We start from the raw sequence: 20,779 nt of genomic DNA, 5'->3' as shown, positions 1-20,779 counted from the left end.
TGCTCATTTTTGTTTGTGTGTGTGTTCACTAGACTTCGGACTCTAGCCTCAGTAGAAATTTCTGCCCTTGTGATACTTTATAATGCACAAAAATGTAGAGCACATTCATGAACATAAGAAGTATTGGCACCCAAATGATTGTGGAAGCTGTGTCATTTAGCCCTCAGCTTTTCAAATAGGCACTCCAGTATTCTGCAACTGCTGGAAGTATGACTGGATGTTCTTTGCACAGCCCCATGCTTTTTGCTGTAGGTCATGGAAAAGCAATGGCAGTACTCACAGTCAATTGAGAAGGAATTCATTTCCATGCTGCCCAGGAATGCTCTCCATAGAAGCCTGCTGTCATCAGGAATAACATTCATGATCCAGCCCAAGGGAAAACTTAAGCCCAGCAGTAGAAAGTCCTTTTCATTGCAGTTAACATATCTGTAGATACATCTTTGGAGAAAAGAAAACCATCTCAGCAGAATCTCAGCAGAGGTCTGGAACAAGGTTATTTTAGTTCTCTTTGCACATTGTTATGAGGCTAGGGTTTTCAGTGTCTGAATTCTCATAGAAGGAAATTAGGTAGGAATCTCAGACTAATTCCATTTCTTTCTCTCATGGGAATTATAATCTGACTCTTTTCTCTCTCTCTACAATGAATATATATATATTAACATCCCTGAGATTTCAGTCTTGAAAGAAAGTAAGGAGCAAGCATCAGTCCTTGAAAGATAGGGAAGAATTTTAGTTACCAGTACTCCTTCCCTTTTGTTCATCTTAATTTTGTGTTGAATGCAGGTATAAGTCAACTTCTTGTTAATAGTGAATGACATGGTTACTCTAAGAGTCTACAAGTTTATTCAGATGCATAACTGTATATTCCAAAATTTGGCAGTTAGTTTTCTCACTGTTCCAAATCTACTGGAATGCTTTGCAGAAAATGTATTCTACTACATCTAATAAGGTTTTCCCCAACTCCCTCCCCCTTCTCCCCCCCTCCCACTATCATTCAATTTCTTCAAAGCATTTCCAATAAGAACACTCCAAATTATGTCCCCTTTGCTAGTTCATCTGTTCAGTCAATAAGAAACATTTTATTGCTTTTATGAATTAAGCCCACTTTACATCCAATCATTTTGCAAACATCTGTAGCTGAATCAGTCTAGGGAGCTTTTGAAAAATCAATCAGTAGGGAACAGCTTTCACTTTTTTAAATTTAATTTTAATAAAGTATTTACACATTACTCCACATGAAGTAGAAAATGCACTACGGTTTGTTGTCATATTTTAATACTGCAGTGAAGCCCACCTCACAGGTACAAATTTTGTTTATTTAAAAAGGAGAGATATGGTGATGACAGTAGAATGATGAATTACTACTAACTTCTGTCCTAGCTGTGAGCAACTAACCCTAAGGTAGTAAAGCAGCTCGGACCAGTAACAGAGCACATCTAATTTCTGATGTGTGTAGGAATGTAATAATATACTGATTGTCTTTCTCTACTGCATGATTGGAAAGCTAGAAAAAAGACCAGGAAATGGTTTTGAAATGATCTTCGAGAACATTGACTTCTCAGTCCATTTTATTTTCATTTGGAAAATGCTGATTCATAAAGTCCAAATTTTCCAAAGAATATTCAAGCTAGTTTTAACAAGAATTAAGTTGCTGTTTAAAATGAGAAAGTCTCCTATCCCAACTCAGCCTAAAGTTTAGGATATTCACCTAAGGTCCATTCATTCAACTTAAGGACATGAGTCTATTTTCTTACTTCCTAGAAGCTAGCTAGAACTCTGGAATATCCCTAGGTGAGAATGGATGTCTTTTCACTTTGAAACAGCTTAATTTCATCCCAGTATAGAATTGGAATTTTTTCCAAATTTTTAAACCAGTTTTGATATAGAAAGATACTTTTTTTTTTTTTTTTTTTTTTAATCCAGCTATCAGCGGAATCAATAGACTTAGTTTTAACTTCCAATCTGATGTTTCCCCCCAAAAAAGTTAAAATTGATATGTCTTTCTGCAAAATAGAGATCATTTCCTTCATTCTACCTTTGCTGATTTTCTCTAACTGTGCTGGAAATAGTTTGGGTTGGTATGTTATGAAGCTTTTACAATGAGGTACAAATTAATAACAGTAAGCTGCACCCATCTGGTGTTTCTTCTGGTTGACATGGGAGTGAAGAGGGACATATTTCTGTCTGAATAACCTTGGAAGAAAAGCATATCAATTATGAAGAACTAGAGCAAACTGTGAAATACTGAAGAAAAGCCCTGGAGTGGAGTCTCTTAGAAGCTTAGCAGTTTTATCAAAACCGATTATATTCACCAAAGGTGATTATTTCAATGATCATAATACTTTCCGGTATCAGTTATTGCTGAGCTGACACATTCAATTATAAGGACTGTAATGAGAATGAAGATATGCCATAGAATAGTATTGCTCAGTTTGGAAAAGAACTTAAAGATCATCAAGTCCAGCCACAACCTAACCATACTACCCTAACTCTAACAACCCTGTGCTAAATCATGTCCCTGAGCACCACTTCCAAATGGTTTATAAACACATTCAGGGATAGCGACTCAACCACCTCCCTGGGGAGCCTATTCCAGTGCTTAACAACCCTTCCTGTAAAGAAGTTTTTCCTGATATCCAATATTGGGAACTATGTTCCTAGTTATCTAAAACAAGTGACAATTTCTTGAGCTTTTACTATCCATTTATGTCTTTCTTGAAAATAGGAATGTGAATTCTCCATGTTAGGAGAATTCAACTGACAACCTATACCTATTTCACATGTTATAGAAATACCTCTGATATTTGATGTATTTGGCTGCTTTCACTCAGGTGAAAGTGGGAAATGGTACCCAAAATCAGGCAGTGGGTTTCTGCTCCCCAGCAGTGCAATTTTTTCAAGCAGAATTGCCCCATCCTTGTCCATGAACTCACTTCTGGCCTTTTGGGAGAAAAGGCTTTGAGACAATAAATATTCTTTCATGAAATTCAAACCCTTTTGGCACAAGGCTGCCTGCACAGAGGAGGTGTAAATCAAACTGACCCAGAAGCACTGAAAGGAATTATCTTCTGGAGCCATCCACAGGTTGCTTAAATGCACCTATTTACATGACACAGCAGTGGCACCTTCACCTCCTGTCCCTCTCCATCCCCATAATTTCAGGGCACTGAGACTTTACCAGAGTTCCTTGCCCCCCTCCTGTCTATGTGTTGGTTCCTTGAACTACCAGTTTCAAGTCACAGGAAAGTAAAATGCCTCAGCCTTCTTTTCATTATACCTTCCTGTCTTCCTTACTGTGCTTGGCTGCTTCTCTTAGCTGCGCTGCTTTTATTCTCTGAGCTTATTCTTTTGTTCTGCAATCCATGGGAATAACCTTGTTCTGCAATTAACATGGGTACCCAATCTGCTTGAATGCATTTAGCACATTAACTATTTTAAAAAGGTTCTTTCAGGTACTTAACATACATTGCTGGCATTTCATTTATGAAGGTCATTTAAATATTTTCTCAGAATTGCTGAATCGTATATTGATCTCACAACTAATTGTGTTGTTTCTGATGTTTGCTTTTCTAGACACCATTTCATGTTAATAAAAAAAAAGACAAATAAACTAATTTATCTCATACTTGTTTTGTATTGATTTTATTTCTGTTTTTTCCCCCATTTCACTTAAACAAAACAAAACAAAACAAAAAACCTGACTAAAAGAAGTAACTAAAATATTTCTCTTTCAAAAGGATGAGCGTTAGAATGGAATTTGGTGATTATTTAGAACCAAAGACTATATGTTTGCACTGATACATTGATATCCTCTACAAGTAATGTCTGAGAACTCCAGGAGTAAGGATAAGCTTTTTAAAATAAAGCGGTTAGAGCCAAATTCAAAAACTTGTAATTACTTCACATGCATGCTAGAAATCTTCAAAGCACAAATGCCTGAGATCAGGTGATTCAGGATACTTTGAAAGAGAGTGAGAAAGAGCAGATGTGAGGATATATAGCATCTCAGAGACTGAGCAAGTGTCAAGCAGAAATTATTTTGGAGGAATTATCAGAAAATTATAGCATCTCTGTCAGTGCCTTTGAAGGTTTCTATCCCTAAATAAGGAAAAACTAAACAGCCAATTCAGTATTCATTACACCTGAAGGAACAGAAAACCTTATCATGGAGGCTACAGGTAGCAGAGAAAGAAACCTCCCAAAGCAGATAAGCTGCAGTTGTAATAGAAATTTTTGTGCTAGTGGAATATCTGCCTAAGAAGTTCTTGTTTACTTTTTATCCATCCTTTTCCTGACTTCTTATCCCTCTTCCCTTTCCCAACTCTTCCTACCTGTGCCCCAAACTGTGCTAAATCAAATGCAACTCTGTGCTTCAACAGAAGCAGCAAAGAACTCCAGCAGAGATGAAATCAAACAAAGTGAAAAACAACCTCATGTGGCCAACTGAAGTAGTTCTGCAGTGCAAGGTTCCTGAAAACAAAATACAAGAATTAAGAGGGCAGATGTCTTTGTAACCTTGTGACTATAAACACTGTGCAATTTTAGTTATTCACTCAGCATCTGGGACTGTTTAGTCTGGAGGAGCCTCAGGGGAGACCTTATCACTCTACAGCTCCCTAAAAGAAGGTGGTAACAAGTTGGGAGTCGGCCTCTTCTCCCAGGTAACAGTGATGAGATGAGGGGGAATGGCTTTAAGCCATGCCAGGAGAGCTTCAGGTTGGATATTAGGAAAAAAATATTCTCTGAAGGAATGGTGAGGCATTGGCTTAGGTTGCCCAGGGAGGTGGTGAAGTCACCATCTCTGGAGGTATTCAAGAGAAGGGTGGATGTAGTACTTGGAGACATGGTTAGTGGGCAGTATTAGTGGAAGTCAACATGGAAGGTTGAGCTGTAGGTGATCTTAGGGGTCTGTTCCAACCTCTATGATTCTATGATCTAAAGAACCCTGGAGCAAAATGCACCAAGTGAGCCAAACCATCCCTGTAGGACTGCAGCCACCTTCATATCTTTCCTGAATAGCCTTTGCTTGGCAGATACTGGTCTTTTCCTGACCCAGGTTTAGGTAATACCTAATGAACAAGGTTCAGCTTTTTCTTCAGCTGCATCTTCTCTCTCAGTGATTTGTTTTGCCCTCCCATTTGTGTTTTAATATCCTCTAAAACTTCTACACCTAGCACAGTCAGCAAAAACAGTCAGTGCTGGGATTCAGAATCTCGCAGTCAAACAGTCAAAAATGAAGCCAACTGTTCATTAACATTTTAAACAGCAAAAGAAGAAAAAATAATCTGGAGATCTGTGCAGTTGGAGTTCCCATTAAACTCAATGAGGATAACTTACACCTAAGCATTTGTACTCTTAACTTCGGCCATTAAGGTAAGAAATTAAATTTTTTGTAACTAGTAATTTTTATGAGGTGCTAATTGCCAGACCTGAAAACATTTCCAACCTACACGGTTTCGTTGTTTACAATATTAACTGCTAAAGCAGGGAGAATTGCTTGTGACACTCCCTGGACAAAGATGAGAATGGAGATTTGCATTAATGCTCCAGTAAACAAATGATCATCAAGGAATGATTAAAATACAAAGGTGGTTTCCACTCTCCCTCTGTATCTTCCCCCCTACCCCCCTTTCCTGTTTTGCTTCTTCTATCATTACAAGTATCTCAGCTGCATTTTCAAATGTTTGATTATCATGTAAGCACACACTATAAAATGGTACATAACTGCATCATAACCCATATGTTCCCTACCACGACAGAACAAAAGTATTTCTTGTGTAGAGTCACTGAAACTAAATAGCAACTGTTCATTCAAATCTTCAACTTCTCCAAAATGAAACACAGAAAGTAGGTGTGAGCTACAATGTTCTATGCAATCCAATGCAAATGTATGCAAATTTCTTCATATTAGAATCATTGTCTAGTTGTCATCCTCACATGGGGCACATCAAAGCCATATGACCTGATTTTGCACCTGCTGTTTAATTAAATTTACAAGGCAGACACTCTCTCTACTCCCGGTGATACACAAATCCATTTTTACTACCGCAGCTTCTAATTTACAAGGTAGTCGACTGCTGTGTTTCCCCGTCAATAGCTGCCCAACTGCTCTTTGTTAAAGTGAAGATTAAAAACTGAAAACTGGCCACCATTTGGGTGTATGAATTATAGGAAATATTAAATGTGATTTCCCTCTTCACCTTTTTAAAAAATGTGGCGAAAGGGAAATGACAGTGGGAACATTTCATACCAATTACAACAGCCTTGATTTTCTTCATTCCCCTGCTATGAAGAGGCCAAGACACAGCACTTTTGTCAAGTTATCAATAGTTTTTTCTGTTTTGCATGAGCCATATGTTGAAATGTAGCAATGCACCAGTGCTAGTAGCAATGATATTAACAAAGCTGTCTCTCTTCCTCGATAATCATGCAAAGTTTTCAGTATTTATGCTATTGAATTTACGTCTCTCTTGGAAATGATTTTGCTGATCTTAATTTGATTTTTTTTTCCCCAAATCAAAACCTGTTACTTTTTACTCCTTCCAGTGTGCAGTCAGTAAAGCTGCAATAAATCAGGAAGTCAGAATGCTCAGCACTATGCAGTTTTTCTCTTTCCTTAGACAACTCATCGGCTGGTACTCTGCTATAGTTAATGTTAGTCCCTAGACTAACACTAGACACAATTACCAGAGCACTATTAGTCCTACTGCACAGTTCATGAAGTGCAGAAATTCTAAGCTGCCAAAACCAGCTCACTCAGCTTTATTTCATGTGCAGGTGATTTTAGGCTTGTTCCTGTAATAATTAAAATGATATACAACTGAGAGCAGTTTTAAGTAACACATCAGAGGACTGACAGAGAGATTGTCCTGTGTTCTTTTCATTTTGTAGACAGAACAAAGAAAGCAGAGATAATAATGCCATACTCATAAGCACCTTCACTGAACTATCTTTAACTAAAATTGTTAAATTAGCTCATTGTAACCTTGTTTATACTTAATTTGATGCTCAGTTTGGTAAATTCGGTAGTTAGCTCCACAGATAAGTGGCAGATATGACAAAAAAGAGGAAATTAAACTTTCTCATTAGAAGCATTGGCTTTTATTATAAATTACAAGAGCAAAAAGACATTTCTGGAGCTGCCTATGGGTGGCAGCACATGTTCACTCAACGACTACCTTGTCGGAAAAGTTGGAAACAATTCCTACAAATAAAGGCTTTTCCTCTTCACTTTTTTTTCTTTTTTTTTTTCTTTTTTTTCCCTTGAGATTCATGGGGCAAACATTTGAAATTGAGCAGTGTTTTTTGATGGTGCAAGAGCTAAACTGAGAGAAGAACATCTATGAACACTGTGCCTAACACCCTGCCCATCATGGAGCCTCCTTTCCCTTGTACATATGGGAGCAGCTTAGTTCAAAGCCCTAGACTTCTCAATATGAATAGGTCCCAGAGCTCTCAGAAGCAATTCATTGACCTGAGGGTGGCACTGAACTGGTGCTCAACTGCACACTGCTGGTGACTGTGGGGCAATCAAGACACAGAGTGGTATTTCAGGTGGCTTGACCTCATGTTGCTGTGAAATAGATGAGTTTTAGCTGTGGCACCTCTGCAGGTTCTCCATGAAGGGCATGTTCTCAAACAGTAATTGTCTCAACCAACCCTAAGTCTTGAATTTCTGGGGAGTGCCAGTGACCTCTTGCTTTTACTGATGCTCAGCCTCCTATATAGTTTTCTTAGAATCATAGAATCAGCAAGCTTGGAAAAGACCTCCAAGATCCAATCGTCTGCTTATCACCAATATTTCCCTAATAAACCATATTCCTTAGTACAATATTTAAATTTTTCTTGAACAACATCAGGGATGATGACTCTACCACCTCTCTAGGCAGCCCATTCCAGTGCCTGACCACTCTTTTGCAGAATAAATTTTTCCCCAAGTGCAGCTTTCCTGGATTATTCCATGTATAGTGTTTCTGAAATTACTTGTTACCATTTTTCTGCATTGATATTTTACATCAATATCATGAATCCCTTTGGAAAGGTTAATTCACTTCAAAGACCGTCAACAGTTCTGGGTGCTCAAATGTCCTCAGAAGGATCTGCCACAAATTCAGTAGTGACTGAAAGCGTTTAGCAAGGGATTCTCCTCAAATGGACCCCAAAAATACAAGAAAGGAAAACAAACAAACAGACACAGAAATTAAAAGTCCACATTTGTCTCACATTTAGGCAACATATGAACAACTACACAACTATAAACAGCTAAAAACCAAAAGGTAGCTGGGAGCAGAATTTTGCCTGATGCTTTCACACCATGTAAAAGGGCATATGCAATGGTCTTTTGTCTACTTTGTGTATTTTATTTTATATATTTTATACACAGAGAAATAATTAACACTTAGAAAACGACCCAGTTTCAGAATAGCCCGCTTTAGGTTGCCATAATACCTTAATTTTCTTGTTGATTCATATTTTAATGAGGAAGCTATTATTGCAGTATTTTCATTGTTTAATTAAAATTATAATTAGATATTAAAATGCTCAAGCACAAAAGTAAGTTCTTGCTGAAGGGTATCCTCAAGAAAACAAAGACTTATAAAGGCTTTTCTGGCTTTGAGAAATTAGATGTGGTCACCAAATTGCATCTGATTTTATTATTTTTTTTTAAATAATAATTACCTCACTAAGAACATACTGTTCTCCATAAAGAATTACTGGATTAAATTTGGTAGCTTGTATAATGAAAAAGGTCATACTTGATGATCAGAGTCGACCTTTAGGCCTTAAACTCTGTAAATCAAGCAAATCAATGGTAAAAAGTAATTACACTTAGCATTTGCATAGTGTTAAAAAATACAGACCACAGAACTAATAAACCTTCAGGGTACCCATTCTAATTCATTTCCCGCTCTACTGCAGCATTAACAGAGTCTAATATTTCATCATTATATATTATCTAATATTTTAGAGGAAAACAAAGACTAAGGTATGAAGGTATCAGAGCCTCTTCCAGGAAGAATTTATAATAAATAGGAAACAACAGATAGAAATGTGTATATTTACGTGTACGCTGATACAAATGAGAAATTGTTTTTGATTATATTTGGGAATCAGCAAGCAGGACAACAGAATGACCAGCTTGTGGAGAATCTGGTCCAGAGGAAAGAGGGCTAAGTACAAACAAGGAAGATGTGAAGATAGAGGGAATGGAGAAGAATAGGAAAAGAGGAGGGATCAGATTTGCAAATGAGTTGTTTAGTGGCTCATGGGTGGTTAACAGGTCACAAGACTCCATAGCAAGTATGTGATTGTGATGAATATGAGGCAATACTGGGAGATAATGATACGTAGACACCTTAATTTGGGTAATGAGAAAGTAAGATATGAACCTACTGAAATGGATGGGACACACTTGTCCAAACTTAGTTATTAAGGGCCAACTGAGAGGCTGAGGAGGATGTCCCAGAGGGCCTCCAGGCGAGCTAGAGGACAATTTTGTGTTATTGGTCTAATGCCACATTGTCAGGTCTCAGGATGCCTGGCACTAGTATTTTAATGTCCATGTATCTTGCTCTCATACAAATGTTTTCAAGCCAGCCAAGACACTGACTGAAAGGAAATTTCTGGAGCAGAGTTTAAAACTAGACATAACATGGATACAGAGAAAGCAGTTGTGAGAGAAAATAGGCTTCTGACATATACACAGCCCTGTTCAGAACACAAAACAGAACAAAACAATATGGCTAATGATGCCTGCAAAAGGATAGGGTTGACTTCAATCACTCACAAAAAAGTCTTTATACCCTGTGATTCTAGAACAGGAGATGGGAACTGATGCATCTGATTACTATTAAAAAGAAGAAAGACAACATTTTTTGTCACATGCATGTTCTGGTAAGGGAATTCAAAGCCTCTTTGCTATATTGGCACCAGAGAAGGAAACATGGCTTAGAAGTGAGATTTCTTGCTCTTATTCAACTCAGAAGAGAGATTTCTTTTCAACACATCTTACATTTGTCTAGTGGAGTATATTAGTACATTTTAAAAAGTTAACCTTATTCTAGGTGATTTCTGACTATTGTAATTGGCCGTCTTAAAACTTAGAAAAATAGTTAATATTCTTTTCAAAGAATGGAGAGCAGTGAAAAGAGAAAACTTAGAGAGAGAAACAGGATAGGGCCTCTGGCATTTTGCATTTGTGTATGAGGCATAAATTCAGAAATGTCAGAGACAGGGAGGCAGTTTTTTCAATATTCATCCCAAAAGCTTATTTCATTTGGGCTGTTGTACATTATCAGTGTTTTGTCAGTTCATCTCTATGCTCGTTGTTAATGAAATGTATTATCCATGCAGGACCACAGATATAAAGGTCCAGTAAATCGAGTCCAGTATTTTTCCAGCTTTGCATCAGCAAGGGGGACACTGCACATGTTTGGATTTAAACTGTGTGACAGGACAACAGATAAGCATTACCAAGCAGCAAGCACAACTAGCAAGACTGACATAAAAGATAATTTTTTAATTACAAAAATATACCATCAATGTCACATAAAGACATCAGCACATTCCATATGTGGGTGTATAGAATAGTGAATGTACTGAATTTGTCAGATTGTTTCACAAGAAAAACAAACAAACAAACAAAAAGGTTAGAACTTCTGTACCAAACCTTTCAAAACGATTGATTTCTCTCTCTGTCATTTTTCAAATATACTTACAAGGAATGTTAGAAAACAGTGTCTGTTCTTTACAGATATACTTCTTTTTGTCCCTCTAATATATTCAAAAAGCTTTATTTCAGATAGCACAAACTGTTTCATTTGAACTGAGAGAACATTGGAAGGAGGTAGCTTGCATTAGTAGGGAGAACAAATATTGATGTTATAACCTGGGTCAACGGTTTACATTATTTTAGTTTGATTACCCAAATTGTCTTCCAATTAGCACCAGCAACATCCAAATAGCTGAACTGTAATCTCTTATTCTATGAAAATGACAATGATTTGTAGTGAGCTGCAGTCAGCACAGAAGCAGTCATGGTGGGGTGGAATTTGGAGGGGGAACAAAGGCAATGTCTGCATTGCTTCCCTGTGGTAGTTTGGTTCAAAAGGTGCAGGTGGGCAGGTGAACCACAGCAAAAGCAAATGGACCACTGAGACACTGCTGTTACCCAGCAAGCTACTGGAGTAAGAGCCTGAAAGAAAGGACTCTGCAAGGTTAGGAGTTTCTTACAGGCCTCATTCTAGCTTATACAGAACATTAAAAAAAAACCAAAGTCATTTATTTTCTAATAACAACATTGGTTCAGAAAGAAATTATTTTGGTTGCTTTCATGTGCTTCTCATAAAACTAAGGAATTATAATTCTGGTCCTATAATTCTGGTCACCTTTGTGATGTCGCTCTACAGTCAGTAAAGTGAATTCTTACTGAATTTTCAGATCAGAGGGACGGGCACTGTTATGTTCAAAGAAAGAACTTAAAGTTTTTGCAGTCATAGTTAGTTCTGAGTGTCTTCTTTTTCCTTTCCTTGCCTTGCCTCTCTTTGCCTTGCCTCGCCTTTTCTCTTCTTCTTTCTTTTTCTTTTTTCTCCTAAACCTGGAACTATTTCAGTATTTTCTAGCATTCTCTTCAATTAAAAGTAGCAAATTACAGCAGAATGTATTACCTAGTTTAACTTTCTATTTTATTAATTCAACACTGGAAAATAGTAGACTAACATTTGGAACACTGTTTATGGAAGTGAGTCTCTTGAGGTGAAGAATAAGACTGCCCTTCAACAGGTATACATGGGAGTTCAAAGAAAGATAGAATTTTTTGTGAGAGAAGAAACATTATTTGAAAGCCAAAGAGACATCAACAGGAGCAGGAACAGGTCATGTTTGCGCCTTCACTAAATTTGATCGTAATGGAATAGATACTTCTGAAAGAACTGACATAAGCTCCTCATCTCACAATATCTATAAAAGGAAAAATATCTGTAAAAGGAAAGAAACACTCCGAGGAAATCTAGGGACATCACATCTCAATTCTCTAACTTTATTACTCACACAGTTACCTAGTGAACATGTTTACTCTTAACATTTAATTGAATTTAGAATTCACAACATTTTCTGTTTTTTATTAAAGAAATATAAACCATTTGTGATTTAAGTTTTCTTAGCAGAAATTCAAAATTCATTTGTAGCAAACATCCACAAGCTCTTTCTGGACAACAAAGAAAACGAATGTGTTCAAAGCTGGAGTGAAAAAGAGATTTTGTGTATCGGGTCCAGTATAAAGTAACTATCACCAAGTAAGAAATATTCCCATGGCAATGCGAAACATGCCTGCATAGGTCTATCTGACAAAACTAAACAATTAATTTTAACATTATATCAAGGTTCACCCCAGTATTGAATCCTTTTGCAGCAGTTTACAAGTCACCTATCCCAAATGTATAATAAATTTTAAGTCTGCCTGAATTCAATTTGTTAATTTTTCTCACAGTTTAATATATGTGGTCTTCTATGCAAATAGATGTCCATCTTGACTATTTTGTACATTTGCTCTAGTAAATGGGCATATTTAAGTTTCAGTATGGTAATTTTTTTCTGAAGAAAATATGGTGTGGGCAGATAATGGAACTGAATATATGCCTACTCCATTTCTGACTTCTAGGATTCAATACATGTGCAAATTAGAGACCACTTGAGGAGAAACATTTGCAGTATTTTAATTAATATGATGGTTAAATCGGAAAAAATCGAGGGGCATGTCTAGAAAAGTTAACCGCTCTCTCCAGCAGCGCAAGTTTCTAACAGATTATTATTATTCTCACTGGTGCCATAAATAAATAAATAAATAATAATCCATATTGTTTCTTGGGCTCAACATGTGTTTGGCATCATACAGTACACATAAATAAAGACAATCCCTGCCACACGGAACAATTATTCTCCAATTATGTATTCTGAATCCAGTCTCTATGGCACTGCAATTGCCTGAAGGAGCTAAGAGCTTGTTCAACAGAGACGTTTCTTTCTTTTCCTCTCCTTTCCTGCTCTTTTGCATTGCCAAGCCCTGCCCTGATGAAGCTTTCAGCTATTTCTACTGTGCCTCCAGCAGTGCATTTCCTTTTTACTGCTCCCTATGCAACAGCTATCATTCTACATCTGGTCTACAAAGCCACTGACCCCTCTTTAGTTAAATTGTCAGATTCTGATAGACAATCTATAGCTTATCTCTGAGACATGAAACATAAATGCCATAGAAAATCAGATGTGAGAGTTGTTAGCTGGTTTGGTTTAAAATACTGGTACATTCTCTAGCAAAGGTAGAGTGGGGTTCGCTCCCTTGAGCCATGGAGGGATAAAAGGTTCAAACCCTTCATTATGTACTGAAGGCAAGTTGAAAGGGATAAACTGCAGTGTTACATCCAAGTATCTCCATTCCACTGGAAATTTTATTTTCATCTATCTGAAATAATGAAAAATGATGTGATATCTTTTTCTCTTTGTAAACTCCCAGCATATTTTTTATCTAAATCTCCACATACAATTGTCATTCTGCATTTCCACAGCCTGGCATTTTTTTCTTTCCGATTTTTTTCCTTCTGAATTCTCTCTACAGCCCTGATGTTGGTCCACCTAGCTGGCTACTTTCAAGTAGCATGTTAGGGCATCATCACTACTAAAATGAAAAGAGAAAGGAAACCTAGTAAGATTTTCTCCAAAGACATGCACAGTTTCTCAGCTTCCAAGCAAGTAACAGTGTCTCAGGGCCCTCACAGCCTAGGCGACCCTTCTCTGCCTTTCAAAAAGCAGTCTCTTAAGAACTGCTATTCTGTAGAGTCAACAGAGCAACTTGAACATCTCAAAAAAAAAAAAAGAAAAAAAAAAGAAAAAAAAAAAAGGAAAAGCACAGCTCCAATTAACGATCTTGGAATTAAATTGCAATTAACTAGATTGAACTTCAAGAGGTTACAAGTTCAGATGTTATTTTATTGCAGATCATACATAGCATATTTACAGTTTCACCTCAATATGGAGTAAAACTGTTCTGTTATAACGATTCCATGTGGTAAAAGCAATAAATGTGATTACTACGCAGTTCTGGGAATAAAATCTTTTTCATTTTAGACTTCTGCAGGTAAATTCCTTCTCTTTCTTGTAGGCCAGGTAGATGGACAGTAAGGTGAATAAATGTACATGTGCAGGAGTTTCATGCTTCTATTGTACAACCAGCACACAAATACATAAGATAAAATCCTATGTGAAAATAAGAAGGTTTAAATCAGATTCTCCAAAATAACAGATATCAAAACTGAACTTCCCTGCATAACATAATTTGGATGTCTTATTTAGAAGCACTAGCTTCTGAAATGTCTTCAGTTACAAACCTTCTGAATTGCCTAATTTTTATTTTTACTTTTTTTTTTTTTTTTAATATCACTTAGTTTAATAGCACAGTGAGAAATTAATAGTTGGGCTATGAGAAATGGAAGGATGTAGTTTAACCTGGATTAGAAATGGATAAGTTCTTTCTCTTTGTGTGTACCTTACAGATAGACAGCTGTCCCATGCCTCCCCACTTCACCCATGTTACCTCTGCTAGCTTTTGGTCCATCTTGGGATGAATTGCTACCAATGCAACAAAACAGCATCACCCAGAATTGGGAAATATCAAACCATCAGCTTGCATTTTGCTGTGGGTACATCAAACTAACAAGCAAGACAGCAAGAAGATAGTACAGATGTACATGATATTAAACACCTCAATCTCTTGAAATATCTACCAGTAATAGAAGTGACAAAATGTTCTCATGGAAGATGACTATGTCTTTTTAGGTATATGAGTCTTTGTGGGGAAAATGTTACTTCATAATTTTTTGGTTTAGGGATTTTTTTTTTTTTTTTTTCTGCTTCTAAGGGAACTTTTCTTGATGTATTTAAGATATGTAACAACCCACAGGGGAATGGAATCAAATATAATACTGTATGCATAAACCACAAAAAGTACTGATTAGAGAAAGAAAAAAATGTTTGATCAGATTGAAAAATGTTCTATGAAACTGCAGAGATCTGAATTTTTTAAAAGCTTATTACCATATTGCTGTGCTCAGGGAAATGACTACACATCAGTATACATTTTAATTAAAGCACAAAGTTTTAAAACTAGATTCTATTGAGTTCTTACTCAGCATACCCAGAGGGCTCCCCTCCCTGTTCAGTAAAACACGTGATTTTACTGACCTGGAAACATATGTTCTTCTAGCGACTGCAGACATCTATTCTTTAAGAGGATATGAATTGCCTATCCAGATTTATACAATATATATAGGTATTTTGTCCATTAATTTTAGAGTCTCTGTAATGCTACTTGATTACTGCAATGCATATTTAAAATTCAACTGTGATACTACAAAGATGCTAGAAAGAAGTAGTTACCAAATGGGCTCAAATTAAGGATACAATAATAATCTTTATTTGTGATTTGCAAAATGTGTGTTCATCTGAAGACTTGTGTATGTGCACACATATATAAACTGAGCATGTTTTTCATTGTGCATATATATGTAAACAAGTTTGGAAGTACACTTTTTTGCACATTCATGAATGGAAAGGTAAAAAGTTGTGTACTCATCCCACCTCTAAGTGCCTACTTCATATGCTGAGCTGGAAGATCAGTCGATTGGTCTCTTTATGTAGTCAATGGGGAAAATCAGGCTCACTACACTACAACAGACTTCCAGAATGTCCTTTACACCGGGGTAGACATTGGTGTCTTGATTGCCTTTAGCCAGCTCAGAGCTTACAGTCTCAGAGAGGAATCACAAGTGGAGTGGGACAAGACTCAATGCTTTTATTGTGGAAATTTTTAAAGCTGGTTTTTCGTTGTCCATCTTAGGCGTGGAAGAGGTGAGGGCAGGAGATGTCCAAATTTGTGTTGTACTTACTCAAAGTGAAAATGCAACGTGCTTTAAGACTCTGCTGTACTAGGAGAGAACATCTGAAGATTAACTACAATTATTTTCAAGATAAAAAAATATTGTTTTGCTATGTGATTTTCAGTCAAATTGTGTACTCAGAGTACTGGAGTGTAAGGTGTGCTCACATGAATGCCTTGACAATTTACTATCATTTTATACACTTACACTGCCTTCTATTCAATAACTACAGAGTTTTTTTCATATTATAATACCTCAGACTTGCCCCACACATGCAAATATGTAGCTTCATGAATCAAAAGGTAGGTGTGCAACCTGCAGTGTACCTTTCCTGCCACAGCATTCAAACAACAGGATCTGTTAAGCAAAAGATAGACTCTCATCTCTGCTCTGGCAATAGGTTCATTTCTGAAGAGTGATTGCTGAATCTTCTAGAGAAGGCAGCTAAAAAAGCAGTAAAAGTAAATAGCTGTGAACAAGCCGGAGACTGAAGTTTTTTTCTCTAGCAATTCCTCTGGATTTTAAAGAATGAATGCTCCAGCATTGTTCCCATGGAGGAATAAAAAGGAAAATATTCCCTAGATACTTTGTTTAGTAAGAACAGTTTGCTCAACCATGCACAATTATGTTTGGCAGGATTTTGAAGAAACATGTCTTTTGCCTTTAATTTAATTGCATTTATATCTTCATTTTCCAATCAAGCATATACCAAAGGAGAAAGAGTGGAGATTGAGATGAGATTATTTTAAAAAATGATTTTCAGATCAGTGTATGAAACAGATTTCTTGAAAACAAATGAGCTTTCCAAACAAATGAGTTAGGTGGCACCAAAGGAAAGGTCCAAAACCAAGTGAAGACAGTATTAACACCTGCCTAGAGAGGTGGTGGATGCCCCATTCCTGGAGACACTCAGGGGCAGGCTGGATGGCACTCTGAGCATCTGATGTAGCTGTAGGCGTCCCTGTTCACTGCAAGGGAGTTGGACTAGATGGCCTTTAAGGATCCCTTCCAGCTCAAACAATTCTGTGATTCTACCTTACACATCTTGAGAAAGAACTGTGTGAACACAAACCTAGTGCTTCAGTGTAATGATCAGGATTTCTGCTCCCACAGGAAAGAAATTTTTTCCATCCTTTAGGACTTTTTAGATAAAACAGAAACCAAAATAGAGAAAACTCCTTCCTTTGGTACTTGCTACCTGAAGTGGGAGCAAAAGAAGAGGCCCTTATTCTTGTATGGTGAGTGCTGACCTAAGGAAGTCTTCCTTAAGCCAGACCACATGAACACATATCCCCATAACCAGTAATCAAGTCCTGAATCCTGGGAAGGGCTGCCCTGCAGCTGAGCTGGAGATTGTCATAACCTGAAATGATTTATTCAGTATTTATTACTGATTAGCATTTTTTGTGGCACCATATGTATTCGAAGAAGTGTCCAAACAGGAACTATTTAATTAATTTTTACAATACCCCCCATGAAGTACGTAAGTAAGTTAATAGGAGCTCACAGGCTCTCAAGGTTGATTAGAGCAGGTGAGCAAGGAATTGTTTTGCTTGGGCTGATGATGAAAATGGATGGATGAATGAAGTGGGAGGGAAGTATTTGCCTTTTTCAGCTCTCAAGTTTACAAGAAATACTCTTGAAGTAAATGCAACAACTTTCATCAGTGTTCAAATTAAAGCTGTCCTCTAAGAGGAACTCACATTATGTTTGTTATTTTCTTTGTGATCACTGGCATAAGTCTAATATTTATTTTTCATCATATCTGCTTCTATTATGTTTTCATGACATGCACATGGTCTTATTTAAAAAAAAAAAAAAAAAAAGTACTTTGTCTATCACACGGGCAACAGGCTGTGAATTATGTTATCAACTGTTTTTAACTTCCTCTTTGTCAGCTTATGAACAAAATGCTAGCAAAGTTACTATCTCACTCAACACTGGTGATAGGGTCTGGAATGAGCTATGACATTTTAATTGATGTCCATCATTAAAAGGGAAGGGAAAATAGACATATAAAAGAAAGGGAGAGAGAGGATTTTGATTATATAAAATAAGTATGAAATGAATAAAGGGAAAAACTGACATAAAATAAAAGACTAATTTTCCTTCTCACCCCCAGATTTTTGCAATCTATTAACTTAGCATAAAATAATAACGGAATATAAATGAACCATAGGGAAAACAAAACAATGGGATTCCTGAGATTAAGAAATGCTGGTAAAATTAAAATTAGGTTAAATCATTATTTGGTCCATTTGGAGCTGAAGTTAGCTCCCACCCAACAGCTAAGAATTAATGTGACACTGGTTCCTTCTCTCCAGCTGGAATGATTGGACAGTCAGAAGTGTTTTTAAGAGTTGACTTTTATTCATAGATGCAGAGGTAAAAAAGAGAATGGATAAGATGCTTTTAAGAAGAGGCCTGCTGTGAAGCATTGCATTAGGCTTTCTTAGAGAGCTCTTCAGCATCTGAAAACTGTGATGGAAAAAAAGACAGAGAGGAACCAGCAAGAACAGGTTATATAAGGAGTGATCTTTCCTGCTTCCAAACCTGATTCCATACAGACTGCAGAATCTGCCTTCTGCTTTTTTTTTCTAGTAGCTTGCTTTTCAAGGAGAAATGTTTTGGTTTGGAGGTTACTTACTGACTCAAAGGGCTTTTACAAACAAAAAAACGAAGAAAGGTTCTTTTTCAGAAGGTATAAACCACTTGAAGCAAAACATTTTTGGTCTTCTTTGAAACTCCTATGCACATCAAATTGCTGACATTCCATTCCATACTCCTGTATTTAGTTCATGCCGTTTTCTATTTCTGTGTTTATCTTTTTTTTTCTTTTCATACCTGTATCACACCATTTACAAAAGTCTATTAGTGATATAACTTTTTGATAGACTTTAGTTTCTGCTACTTTGGCAAAAAAATTTCTATTGAGTTGTTTTCACCTCTTGTAAATTTAAACCTGCAGTTATTATTTTCTGGAGACCTACAGCACAGAAAAGAAATCCCCTCAAAATAAGCAAATGTTGATGCATTGTGCAAATGTTTAAATAGGATTTTGGTAGGTGTGCAGCTGATTTTTGTAGGGGTGAGAGCTGCAGTGTAAGAAACATATTTCTTGATCTGAGTCTCTTCTGTGTTAGTTATTGAGATATCACAATGCAAAACAAAGTGGAAGTGATCTATGTTAAAGTGTGACGTGAGACTTTGCACCCATTGAAACCATTGCAAAAGGTGCAGGATAAAAAACAAATTTCTTTTCCTTCCCTGAGAGCTGAATTGTAAGTCCATGGAAGACTGGATCCTGTTCTCCACCTTCCCGCTCAAAGTACTCATCTGGAGTACTGCGTCCAGTTCTGGGCTCCCCAGTACAAAAAAGACAGGGATCTCTTGGAAAGAGTCCAGCGGAGGGCCACGAAGATGGTGAAGGGCCTGGAGCATCTCTCCTATGAAGAAAGGCTGAGTGAACTGGGTCTGTTCAACCTTGAGAAAAGGAGACTGAGAGGAGACCTGATCCAGGTCTATAAATATCTAAGGTCTGGGGGGCAGAATGGCGAGGCCAGACTGTTTTCAGTGGTGAGTGGAGACAGGACAAGGGGAAACGGCCGGAAACTGCAGCATAGGAAGTTCCACACAAATGTGTGCAAGAACTTCTTTACAGTGAGGTGACGGAGCACTGGAACAGGCTGCCCAGGGAGGTGGTGGAGTCTCCTTCTCTGGAGATGTTCAAGACCTGCCTGGATGCCTACCTGTGCGACCTACTGTAGGGAACCTGCTTTGGCAGGGGGGTTGGACTCGATGATCTCTGGAGGTCCCTTCCAACCCCTACAATTCTGTGATTCTGTGATTCTGTGAAAAAGGGCATGAGAAAATCTGCAGTAGTTAGGAGTGGTTTGACTTAGAAGATGGAGGGGTCAAACAAGGATCTACATCCCATATTAGGACTGTTACAGGACAGGAAATGGGGACATTGTGTATTTATGTAGCTCCTCTCAGGTACACACTCAGTTCTGCTGAAAATATGTTACATGCAATGTCCTCTAACTGCTTTTTTGAATCAGAAAAATCTGATAGAAAATTTATCAGTGTCTGGATCTGACCTAGACACTCAAGATATCTTGGAGGATGATCTATCCCGTCTTAGCTAAAAATCATCAGTTTCTTTCCACTGATTATGAAGAAAGCCTAAGAAATTTAGCTTGGATATAAACATCCACATAAGGGATATGCAGGATTTCATTCATTTACCCAGATCTAGATGTCTACTTATGCTTGAGATGCTCCATGGTGTGTATCCAAGTTGCAGGCACATGATTGCCATAGGGTGAGAGATAACATGTGGGATGGCCTAGGCGTCTCAGTGTCTTGGCCCTGGAAGTGTGTGTGGGAGCAGCTCAAGTGAGAGCTAAGTTGAGGTGACTCCACAGTTCTTGCGTAAGTTCTTCATCTGTGTTCTGCAGAAGCTGTGTACACCACAAAGGAGATGCAGCAGTCAAAGTAGCATAGTTACCTTTCCCAACACAAACGCAAACCCTTCCTTTATGGAGAGGTTAACTTGCCTGTGCTCAGATACTGAGAGCACCACACTCCATCAGAAGGGATCAAATGCCCAAGTTTCACATTGTATCTGCCAGCTCCATGTAGCCATTTTGGATGTTCTCAGTTCCTTAAAATGATTCTTGTGTGAAAGAAACAACCTTATCTTGCCTTTTGTTATTGATTATTTTAGTGAACAGTTCTACATTTGTTGTTGAACAGGAAAGAAAAAGATTCCTTAGCATCTTGGAATTAATGAACAGGTAACACCTGCAATATGGACATACCAAAGAATTTTCTGAGGAATATTTGTTTTG

General features: G+C 37.4%; 1 long non-coding RNA gene across 1 annotated transcript in view; it reads right to left on the bottom strand.

The window, feature by feature from the left end:
• Window positions 1–285: 285 nt before the first annotated feature.
• Window positions 286–20,779, bottom strand: part of LOC122174867 — an 89,193-nt gene continuing 68,699 nt past the window's right edge. The window contains exon 4 of the long non-coding RNA XR_006177244.1: window positions 286–438. This is a non-coding gene — a long non-coding RNA (uncharacterized LOC122174867). The remainder of the gene's footprint in view (window positions 439–20,779) is intronic.

Source organism: Lagopus leucura, unplaced genomic scaffold (genome assembly GCF_019238085.1).
Source record: "Lagopus leucura isolate 7727_CA_CO unplaced genomic scaffold, USGS_WTPT01 Super-Scaffold_73, whole genome shotgun sequence".
NCBI classification, from domain to species: Eukaryota; Metazoa; Chordata; class Aves; order Galliformes; family Phasianidae; genus Lagopus; species Lagopus leucura.
Note: the sequence above shows the minus strand (reverse complement) of the source record. Positions and strands in the feature narration are given on the sequence as shown.